Source organism: Rhipicephalus microplus, chromosome 1, assembly GCF_043290135.1.
Source record: "Rhipicephalus microplus isolate Deutch F79 chromosome 1, USDA_Rmic, whole genome shotgun sequence".
Lineage (NCBI taxonomy): Eukaryota > Metazoa > Arthropoda > Arachnida > Ixodida > Ixodidae > Rhipicephalus > Rhipicephalus microplus.
The window spans coordinates 13,621,903-13,632,580 of record NC_134700.1 but is presented as its reverse complement, the minus strand read 5'-3'; the positions used below and the strand labels follow the sequence as shown (position 1 = coordinate 13,632,580).

Below are 10,678 nucleotides of genomic sequence, written 5' to 3'. Positions count from 1 at the left end.
TTTCCCCTATTTCATTGAACGAGGGTCTCGTACTCGCAGAATTGGTGTGTTTAGGTTGTGTAAGAGGGACAATTAATCAGCTGCCCACTCACAATAAGTTTACGTGCTACGTGACGCCAAACATGCGAAAAGAGTGTTTTCACCATCGTCGTTTTGCTTATAGATGGTGCTGACTGTCACTCCTTCTTCTGAACTCACATATAAACTCAAAAAAGTGGATGGAGGGAAGGCCGCTGTGGTAGCTCAGTGGTTAGAGCATCAAACGTGTTATTTTAAGGTCGTAGGTTCGATTCCTGCCCACGGCTGGTTATTTTTTCATCAACTTTTCTTTCTTCTTATTTACATTCCATTGGTTCTAATAACTTCACCTGTACATTCCTTGGCATTACTGTCTGTTAGATCTCAATATTATTGTGTTAAAACACGGAAAAACGAGCGCTTAGGTTTACACTTTTTTCCCTTATTTCATTGAACGAGGGTATCGTACTGGCAGACTTGGTGTCTTTAGATTGTATAAGAGGGACAATTAATCAGCTGCCCACTCATAATAAGTTCACGTGCTACGTGGCGCAACATGCGCATAAGAGTGTTTTCACAATCGTTGTTTTGCTTATAGATGGTGCTGACTGTCACTCCTTCTTCTCAATTCACATATAAACTCAAAAAAGTGGATGGAGGGAAGGCCGCTGTGGTAGCTCATTGGTTAGAGCAACGAACGTGTTAATTGAAGGTCGTAGGTTTGATTCCTGCCCACGGCTGGTTATTTTTTCATCCACTTTTCTTTCTTCTTACTTACATTCTATTGGTTCTAATAACTTCCCCTGTACATTCCTTGGCATTACTGTCTGTTAGATCTCAATAATATTGTGTTAAAATACGGAAAAACAAAGCCCCTAGGTATACACTTCTTTCCCTTATTTCATTGAATGTGGGTCTCGTACTCGCAGAATTCGTGTGTTTAGGTTGTATAAGAGGGACAATTAATCAGGTGCCCGCTCACAATAGGTTCACGTGCTACGTGACGCCAAACATGCGCATAAGAGTGTTTTCACATTCGTCGTTTGGCTTATAGATGGCGCTGACTGTCACTCGTACTTCCAAATTCACATATAAACTCAAAAAAGTGGATGGAGGGAAGGCCGCTGTGGTAGCTCAGTGGTTAGAGCATCGAACGTGTTATTTGAAGGTCGTAGGTTTGATTCCTGCCCACGGCTGGTTATTTTTTCATCCACTTTTCTTTCTTCTTATTTACATTCCATTGGTTCTAATAACTTCACCTGTACATTCCTTGGCATTACTGTCTGATAGATCTCATTATTATTGTGTTAAAACACGGAAAAACGAGCGCTTAGGTTTACACTTTTTTCCCTTATTTAATTGAACGAGGGTCTCGTACTGGCAGACTTGGTGTCTTTAGATTGTATAAGAGGGACAATTAATCAGCTGCCCACTCATAATAAGTTCACGTGCTACGTGACGCAACATGCGCATAAGAGTGTTTTCACAATCGCTTTGCTTATAGATGGTGCTGACTGTCACTCCTTCTTCTGAATTCACATATAAACTCAAAAAAGTGGATGGAGGGAAGGCCGCTGTGGTAGCTCAGTGGTTAGAGCAACGAACGTGTTATTTGAAGGTCGTAGGTTTGATTCCTGCCCACGGCTGGTTATTTTTTCATCCACTTTTCTTTCTTCTTACTTACATTCTATTGGTTCTAATAACTTCCCCTGTACATTCCTTGGCATTACTGTCTGTTAGATCTCAATAATATTGTGTTAAAATACGGAAAAACAAAGCCCCTAGGTATACACTTCTTTCCCTTATTTCATTGAATGTGGGTCTCGTACTCGCAGAATTCGTGTGTTTAGGTTGTATAAGAGGGACAATTAATCAGCTGCCCACTCACAATAAGTTCACGTGCTACGTGACGCCAAACATGCGCATAAGAGTGTTTTCACATTCGTCGTTTGGCTTATAGATGGCGCTGACTGTCACTCCTACTTCCAAATTCACATATAAACTCAAAAAAGTAGATGGAGGGAAGGCAGCTGTGGTAGATCAGTGGTTAGAGCATCGAACGCGTTATTCGAAGGTCGTAGGTTCGATTCCGCCCACGGCTGGTTATTTTTTCATCCACTTTTCTTTCTTCTTATTTACATTCCATTGGTTCAAATAACTTCCCCTGTACATTCCTTGGCATTACTCTCTGTTAGATCTCATTATTATTGTGTTAAAACACGGAAAAACGAGCGCTTAGGTATACACTTTTTTCCCTTATTTCATTGAACGAGGGTCTCGTACTGGCAGACTTGGTGTCTTTAGGTTGTATAAGAGGGACAATTATTCAGCTGCCCGCTCATAATAAGTTCACGTGCTACGTGACGCCAAACATGCGCATAAGAGTGTTTTCACAATCGTTGTTTTGCTTATAGATGGTGCTGACTGTCACTCCTTCTTCTGAATTCACATATAAACTAAAAAAGTGGATGGAGGGAAGGCCGCTGTGGTAGCTCAGTGGTTAGAGCATCGAACGTGTTATTTGAAGGTCGTAGGTTTGATTCCTGCCCGCGGCTGGTTATTTTTTCATCCACTTTTTATTCTTCTTATTTACATTCCATTGGTTCTAATAACTTCCCCTGTACATTCCTTGGCATTACTGTCTGTTAGATCTCATTAATATTGTGTTAAAACACGGAAAAACGAGCCCTTAGGTATACACTTCTTTCCCTTATTTCATTGAACGAGTGTCACGTACCGGCAGAATTGGTGTGTTTAGGTAGTATAAGAGGGACAATTAGTCAGCTGCCCGCTCATAATAAGTTCACGTGCTACGTGACGCCAAACATGCGCATAAGAGTGTTTTCACATTCGTCGTATGGCTTATAGATGGCGCTGACTGTCACTCCTTCTTCTAAGTTCACATATAAACTCAAAAAAGTGGATGGAAGGAAGGCCGCTCTGGTAGCTCAGTGGTTAAAGCATCGAACGCGTTATTTGAAGGTCGTATGTTCGATTCCTGCCCACGGCTCGTTACTCTTTCATCCACTTTTCTTTCTTTTTATTTACATTCCATTGGTTCTAATAACTTCCCCTGTACATTCCTTGGCATTACTGTCTCTTAGATCTCATTATTATTGTGGAAAAACACGCAAAAACGAGCCCTAAGGTATACACTTCTTTCCCTTATTTCATTGAACGACGGTCTCGTACTGGCAGACTCGGTGTGTTTAGGTTGTATAAGAGGGACAATTAATCAGCTGCTCGCTCATAATTGGTTCACGTGCTACGTGACGCCAAACATGCGCATAGGAGTGTTTTCACATTCGTCGTTTGGCCTATAGATGGCGCTGACTGTCACTCCATCTTTTAGGTTCACATATAAACTCAAAAAAGTGGACGGAAGGAAGGCCGCTGTGGTAGCTCAGTGGTTAGAGCATCGAACGCGTTATTTGAAGGTCGTATGTTCGATTCCTGCCCACGGCTCGTTACTCTTTCATCCGCTTTTCTTTCTTTTTATTTACATTCCATTGGTTCTAATAACTTCCCCTGCACATTCCTTGGCATTACTGTCGGTTAGATCTCACTAATATTGTGTTAAAACACGCAAAAACGAGCCCTTAGGTATACACTTCTTTCCCTTATTTCAATGAACGAGGGTCTCGTACTCGCAGAATTGGTGTGTTTAGGTTGTATAAGAGGGACAATTAATCAGCTGCCCGCTCATAATAAGTTCACGTGCTACGGGACGCCAAACATGCGCATAAGAATGTTTTCACCATCGTCGTTTTGCTTATAGATGATGCTGACTGTCACTCCTTCTTCTGAATTCACATATAAACTCAAAAAAGTGGATGGAGGAAAGGCTGCTGTGGTAGCTCAGTGGTTAGAGCATCGAACGTGTTATTGGAAGGTCGTAGGTTCAATTCCTGCCCACGGCTCGTTACTCTTTCATCCACTTTTCTTTCTTCTTATTTACATTCCATTGGTTCTAATAACTTCCCCTGTACATTCCTTGGCATTACTGTCTGTTAAATCTCATTAATATTGTGTTAAAACACGCAAAAACGAGCCCTTAGGTATACACTTCTTTCCCTTATTTCAATGAACGAGGGTCTCGTACTCGCAGAATTGGTGTGTTTAGGTTGTATAAGAGGGACAATTAATCAGCTGCTCGCTCATTATAAGTTCACGTGCTACGTGACGCCAAACATGCGCATAGGAGTGTTTTCACATTCGTCGTTTGGCTTATAGATGGCGCTGACTGTCACTCCTTCTTCTAAGTTCACATATAAACTCATAAAAGTGGATGGAGGGAAGGCAGCTGTGGTAGATCAGTGGTTAGAGCATCGAACGCGTTATTCGAAGGTCGTAGGTTTGATTCCGCCCACGGCTGGTTATTTTTTCATCCACTTTTCTTTCTTCTTATTTACATTCCATTGGTTCAAATAACTTCCCCTGTACATTCCTTGGCATTACTGTCTGTTAGATCTCATTATTATTGTGTTAAAACACGCAAAAACGAGCCCTTAGGTATACACTTCTTTCCCTTATTTCATTGAACGAGGGTCTCGTACTGGCAGACTTGGTGTCTTTGGGTTGTATAAGAGGGACAATAAATCAGCTGCCCGCTCATAATAAGTTCACGTGCTACGTGACGCCAAACATGCGCATAAGAGTGTTTTCACCATCGTCGTTTTGCTTATAGATGGTGCTGACTGTCACTCCTTCTTCTGAATTCACATATAAACTCAGAAAAGTGGATGGAGGGAAGGCCGCTGTGGTAGCTCAGTGGTTAGAGCATCGAACGTGTTATTTGAAGGTCGTAGGTTTGATTCCTGCCCACGGCTGGTTATTTCTTCATCCACTTTTCTTTCTTCTTATTTACATTCCATTGGTTCTAATAACTTCCCCTGTACATTCCTTGGCATTACTGTCTGTTAGATCTCATTATTATTGTGTTAAAACACGGAAAAACGAGCGCTTAGGTATACACTTTTTTCCCTTATTTCATTGAATGAGGGTCTCGTACTCGCAGAATTCGTGTGTTTAGGTTGTATAAGAGGGACAATAAATCAGCTGCCCGCTCACAATGAGTTCACGTGCTACGTGACGCCAAACATGCGCATAAGAGTGTTTTCACATTCGTCGTTTGGCTTATAGATGGAACTGACTGTCACTCCTACTTCTAAATTCTCATATAAACTCATAAAAGTGGGCGGAGGGAAGGCAGCTGTGGTAGATCAGTGGTTAGAGCATCGAACGCGTTATTCGAAGGTCATAGGTTCGATTCCTGCCCACGGCTGGTTATTTTTTCATCCACTTTTCTTTCTTCTTATTTACATTCCAATGGTTCTAATAACTTCCCCTATACATTCCTTGGCATTACTGTTTGTTAGATCTCATTAATATTGTGTTAAAACACGAAAAAACGAGCCCTTAGGTATACACTTCTTTCCCTTATTTCATTGAACGAGTGTCACGTACCGGCAGAATTGGTGTGTTTAGGTTGTATAAGAGGGACAATTAATCAGCTGCACACTCATAATAAGTTCACGTGCTACGTGACGCAACATGCGCATAAGAGTGTTTTCACAATCGTTGTTTTGCTTATAGATGGTGCTGACTGTCACTCCTTCTTCTCAATTCACATATAAACTCAAAAAAGTGGATGGAGGGAAGGCCGCTGTGGTAGCTCATTGGTTAGAGCAACGAACGTGTTAATTGAAGGTCGTAGGTTTGATTCCTGCCCACGGCTGGTTATTTTTTCATCCACTTTTCTTTCTTCTTACTTACATTCTATTGGTTCTAATAACTTCCCCTGTACATTCCTTGGCATTACTGTCTGTTAGATCTCAATAATATTGTGTTAAAATACGGAAAAACAAAGCCCCTAGGTATACACTTCTTTCCCTTATTTCATTGAATGTGGGTCTCGTACTCGCAGAATTCGTGTGTTTAGGTTGTATAAGAAGGACAATTAATCAGGTGCCCGCTCACAATAAGTTCACGTGCTACGTGACGCCAAACATGCGCATAAGAGTGTTTTCACATTCGTCGTTTGGCTTATAGATGGCGCTGACTGTCACTCGTACTTCCAAATTCACATATAAACTCAAAAAAGTGGATGTAGGGAAGGCCGCTGTGGTAGCTCAGTGGTTAGAGCATCGAACGTGTTATTTGAAGGTCGTAGGTTTGATTCCTGCCCACGGCTGGTTATTTTTTCATCCACTTTTCTTTCTTCTTATTTACATTCCATTGGTTCTAATAACTTCACCTGTACATTCCTTGGCATTACTGTCTGTTAGATCTCATTATTATTGTGTTAAAACACGGAAAAACGAGCGCTTAGGTTTACACTTTTTTCCCTTATTTAATTGAACGAGGGTCTCGTACTGGCAGACTTGGTGTCTTTAGATTGTATAAGAGGGACAATTAATCAGCTGCCCACTCATAATAAGTTCACGTGCTACGTGACGCAACATGCGCATAAGAGTGTTTTCACAATCGCTTTGCTTATAGATGGTGCTGACTGTCACTCCTTCTTCTGAATTCACATATAAACTCAAAAAAGTGGATGGAGGGAAGGCCGCTGTGGTAGCTCAGTGGTTAGAGCAACGAACGTGTTATTTGAAGGTCGTAGGTTTGATTCCTGCCCACGGCTGGTTATTTTTTCATCCACTTTTCTTTCTTCTTACTTACATTCTATTGGTTCTAATAACTTCCCCTGTACATTCCTTGGCATTACTGTCTGTTAGATCTCAATAATATTGTGTTAAAATACGGAAAAACAAAGCCCCTAGGTATACACTTCTTTCCCTTATTTCATTGAATGTGGGTCTCGTACTCGCAGAATTCGTGTGTTTAGGTTGTATAAGAGGAACAATTAATCAGCTGCCCACTCACAATAAGTTCACGTGCTACGTGACGCCAAACATGCGCATAAGAGTGTTTTCACATTCGTCGTTTGGCTTATAGATGGCGCTGACTGTCACTCCTACTTCCAAATTCACATATGAACTCAAAAAAGTGGATGGAGGGAAGGCCGCTGTGGTAGCTCAGTGGTTAGACCATCGAACGCGTTATTTGAAGGTCGTAGGTTCGATTTCTGCCCACGGCTGGTTATTTTTTCATCCACTTTTCTTTCTTTTTATTTACATTTCATTGCTTCTAATAACTTCCCCTGTACATTCCTTGGCATGACTGTCTGTTAGATCTCATTAATATTGTGTTAAACACGGAAAAACGAGCCCTTAGGTATACACTTCTTTCCCCTATTTCATTGAGCTAGGGTCTCGTTCTCGCTGAATTGGTGTGTTTAGGTTGTATAAGAGGGACAATTAATCAGCTGCCCGCTCACAATAAGTTCACGTGCTACGTGACGCCAAACATGCGCATAAGAGTGTTTTCACATTCGTCGTTTGGCTTATAGATGGCGCTGACTGTCACTCCTACTTCCAAATTCACATATAAACTCAAAAAAGTAGATGGAGGGAAGGCAGCTGTGGTAGATCAGTGGTTAGAGCATCGAACGCGTTATTCGAAGGTCGTAGGTTCGATTCCTGCCCACGGCTTGTTATTTTTTCATCCACTTTTCTTTCTTCTTATTTACATTCCATTGGTTCTAATAACTTCCCCTGTACGTTTCTTGGCATGACTGTCTGTTAGATCTCATTAATATCGTGTTAAAACACGAAAAAACGACACCTTAGGTATACACTTCTTTCCCCTATTTCACTGAGCTAGGGTCTCGTACTGGCAGACTTGGTGTGTTTAGGTTGTATGAGAGGAACAATTATTCAGCTGCCCGCTCATAATAAGTTCACGTGCTACGTGACGCCAAACATGTGCATAAGTGTGTTTTCACATTCGTCGTTTGGCTTATAGATGGCGCTGACTGTCACTCCTACTTCTAAATTCACATATAAACTCATAAAAGTGGATGGAGGGAAGGCAGCTGTGGTAGATCAGTGGTTAGAGCATCGAACGCGTTATTCGAAGGTCGTAGGTTCGATTCCGCCCACGGCTGGTTATTTTTTCATCCACTTTTCTTTCTTCTTATTTACATTCCATTGGTTCAAATAACTTCCCCTGTACATTCCTTGGCATTACTGTCTGTTAGATCTCATTATTATTGTGTTAAAACACGGAAAAACGAGCGCTTAGGTATACACTTTTTTCCCTTATTTCATTGAACGAGGGTCTCGTACTGGCAGACTTGGTGTCTTTAGGTTGTATAAGAGGGACAATTATTCAGCTGCCCGCTCATAATAAGTTCACGTGCTACGTGACGCCAAACATGAGCATAAGAGTGTTTTCACAATCGTTGTTTTGCTTATAGATGGTGCTGACTGTCACTCCTTCTTCTGAATTCACATATAAACTAAAAAAAGTGGATGGAGGGAAGGCCGCTGTGGTAGCTCAGTGGTTAGAGCATCGAACGTGTTATTTGAAGGTCGTAGGTTTGATTCCTTCCCGCGGCTGGTTATTTTTTCATCCACTTTTTATTCTTCTTATTTACATTCCATTGGTTCTAATAACTTCCCCTGTACATTCCTTGGCATTACTGTCTGTTAGATCTCATTAATATTGTGTTAAAAGACGGAAAAACGAGCCCTTAGGTATACACTTCTTTCCCTTATTTCATTGAACGAGTGTCACGTACCGGCAGAATTGGTGTGTTTAGGTTGTATAAGAGGGACAATTAGTCAGCTGCCCGCTCATAATAAGTTCACGTGCTACGTGACGCCAAACATGCGCATAAGAGTGTTTTCACATTCGTCGTATGGCTTATAGATGGCGCTGACTGTCACTCCTTCTTCTAAGTTCACATATAAACTCAAAAAAGTGGATGGAAGGAAGGCCGCTCTGGTAGCTCAGTGGTTAAAGCATCGAACGCGTTATTTGAAGGTCGTATGTTCGATTCCTGCCCACGGCTCGTTACTCTTTCATCCACTTTTCTTTCTTTTTATTTACATTCCATTGGTTCTAATAACTTCCCCTGTACATTACTTGGCATTACTGTCTCTTAGATCTCATTATTATTGTGGAAAAACACGCAAAAACGAGCCCTAAGGTATACACTTCTTTCCCTTATTTCATTGAACGACGGTCTCGTACTGGCAGACTCGGTGTGTTTAGGTTGTATAAGAGGGACAATTAATCAGCTGCTCGCTCATAATTGGTTCACGTGCTACGTGACGCCAAACATGCGCATAGGAGTGTTTTCACATTCGTCGTTTGGCCTATAGATGGCGCTGACTGTCACTCCATCTTTTAGGTTCACATATAAACTCAAAAAAGTGGACGGAAGGAAGGCCGCTGTGGTAGCTCAGTGGTTAGAGCATCGAACGCGTTATTTGAAGGTCGTATGTTCGATTCCTGCCCACGGCTCGTTACTCTTTCATCCGCTTTTCTTTCTTCTTATTTACATTCCATTGGTTCTAATAACTTCCCCTGCACATTCCTTGGCATTACTGTCGGTTAGATCTCACTAATATTGTGTTAAAACACGCAAAAACGAGCCCTTAGGTATACACTTCTTTCCCTTATTTCAATGAACGAGGGTCTCGTACTCGCAGAATTGGTGTGTTTAGGTTGTATAAGAGGGACAATTAATCAGCTGCCCGCTCATAATAAGTTCACGTGCTACGGGACGCCAAACATGCGCATAAGAATGTTTTCACCATCGTCGTTTTGCTTATAGATGATGCTGACTGTCACTCCTTCTTCTGAATTCACATATAAACTCAAAAAAGTGGATGGAGGAAAGGCTGCTGTGGTAGCTCAGTGGTTAGAGCATCGAACGTGTTATTGGAAGGTCGTAGGTTCAATTCCTGCCCACGGCTCGTTACTCTTTCATCCACTTTTCTTTCTTCTTATTTACATTCCATTGGTTCTAATAACTTCCCCTGTACATTCCTTGGCATTACTGTCTGTTAAATCTCATTAATATTGTGTTAAAACACGCAAAAACGAGCCCTTAGGTATACACTTCTTTCCCTTATTTCAATGAACGAGGGTCTCGTACTCGCAGAATTGGTGTGTTTAGGTTGTATAAGAGGGACAATTAATCAGCTGCTCGCTCATTATAAGTTCACGTGCTACGTGACGCCAAACATGCGCATAGGAGTGTTTTCACATTCGTCGTTTGGCTTATAGATGGCGCTGACTGTCACTCCTTCTTCTAAGTTCACATATAAACTCATAAAAGTGGATGGAGGGAAGGCAGCTGTGGTAGATCAGTGGTTAGAGCATCGAACGCGTTATTCGAAGGTCGTAGGTTTGATTCCGCCCACGGCTGGTTATTTTTTCATCCACTTTTCTTTCTTCTTATTTACATTCCATTGGTTCAAATAACTTCCCCTGTACATTCCTTGGCATTACTGTCTGTTAGATCTCATTATTATTGTGTTAAAACACGCAAAAACGAGCCCTTAGGTATACACTTCTTTCCCTTATTTCATTGAACGAGGGTCTCGTACTGGCAGACTTGGTGTCTTTGGGTTGTATAAGAGGGACAATAAATCAGCTGCCCGCTAATAATAAGTTCACGTGCTACGTGACGCCAAACATGCGCATAAGAGTGTTTTCACATTCGTGGTTTGGCTTATAGATGGCGCTGACTGTCACTCCTACTTCCAACTTCACATGTAAACTCAAAAAAGTGAATGGAGAGAAG

At 41.6% G+C, this 10,678-nt stretch overlaps 3 non-coding genes across 3 annotated transcripts; all 3 read left to right on the top strand.

Moving 5' to 3' along the window:
- Positions 1-232: 232 nt before the first annotated feature.
- On the top strand, positions 233-305 carry TRNAT-UGU (transfer RNA threonine (anticodon UGU)). The gene has a single exon. It is a non-coding gene; the product is annotated as a tRNA-Thr (tRNA).
- Positions 306-3,865: 3,560 nt separating this feature from the next.
- TRNAT-UGU (transfer RNA threonine (anticodon UGU)) lies at positions 3,866-3,938 on the top strand. The gene has a single exon. It is a non-coding gene; the product is annotated as a tRNA-Thr (tRNA).
- A 5,834-nt stretch (positions 3,939-9,772) lies between these two features.
- TRNAT-UGU (transfer RNA threonine (anticodon UGU)) lies at positions 9,773-9,845 on the top strand. The gene has a single exon. It is a non-coding gene; the product is annotated as a tRNA-Thr (tRNA).
- The last annotated feature ends 833 nt before the right edge of the window (positions 9,846-10,678 follow it).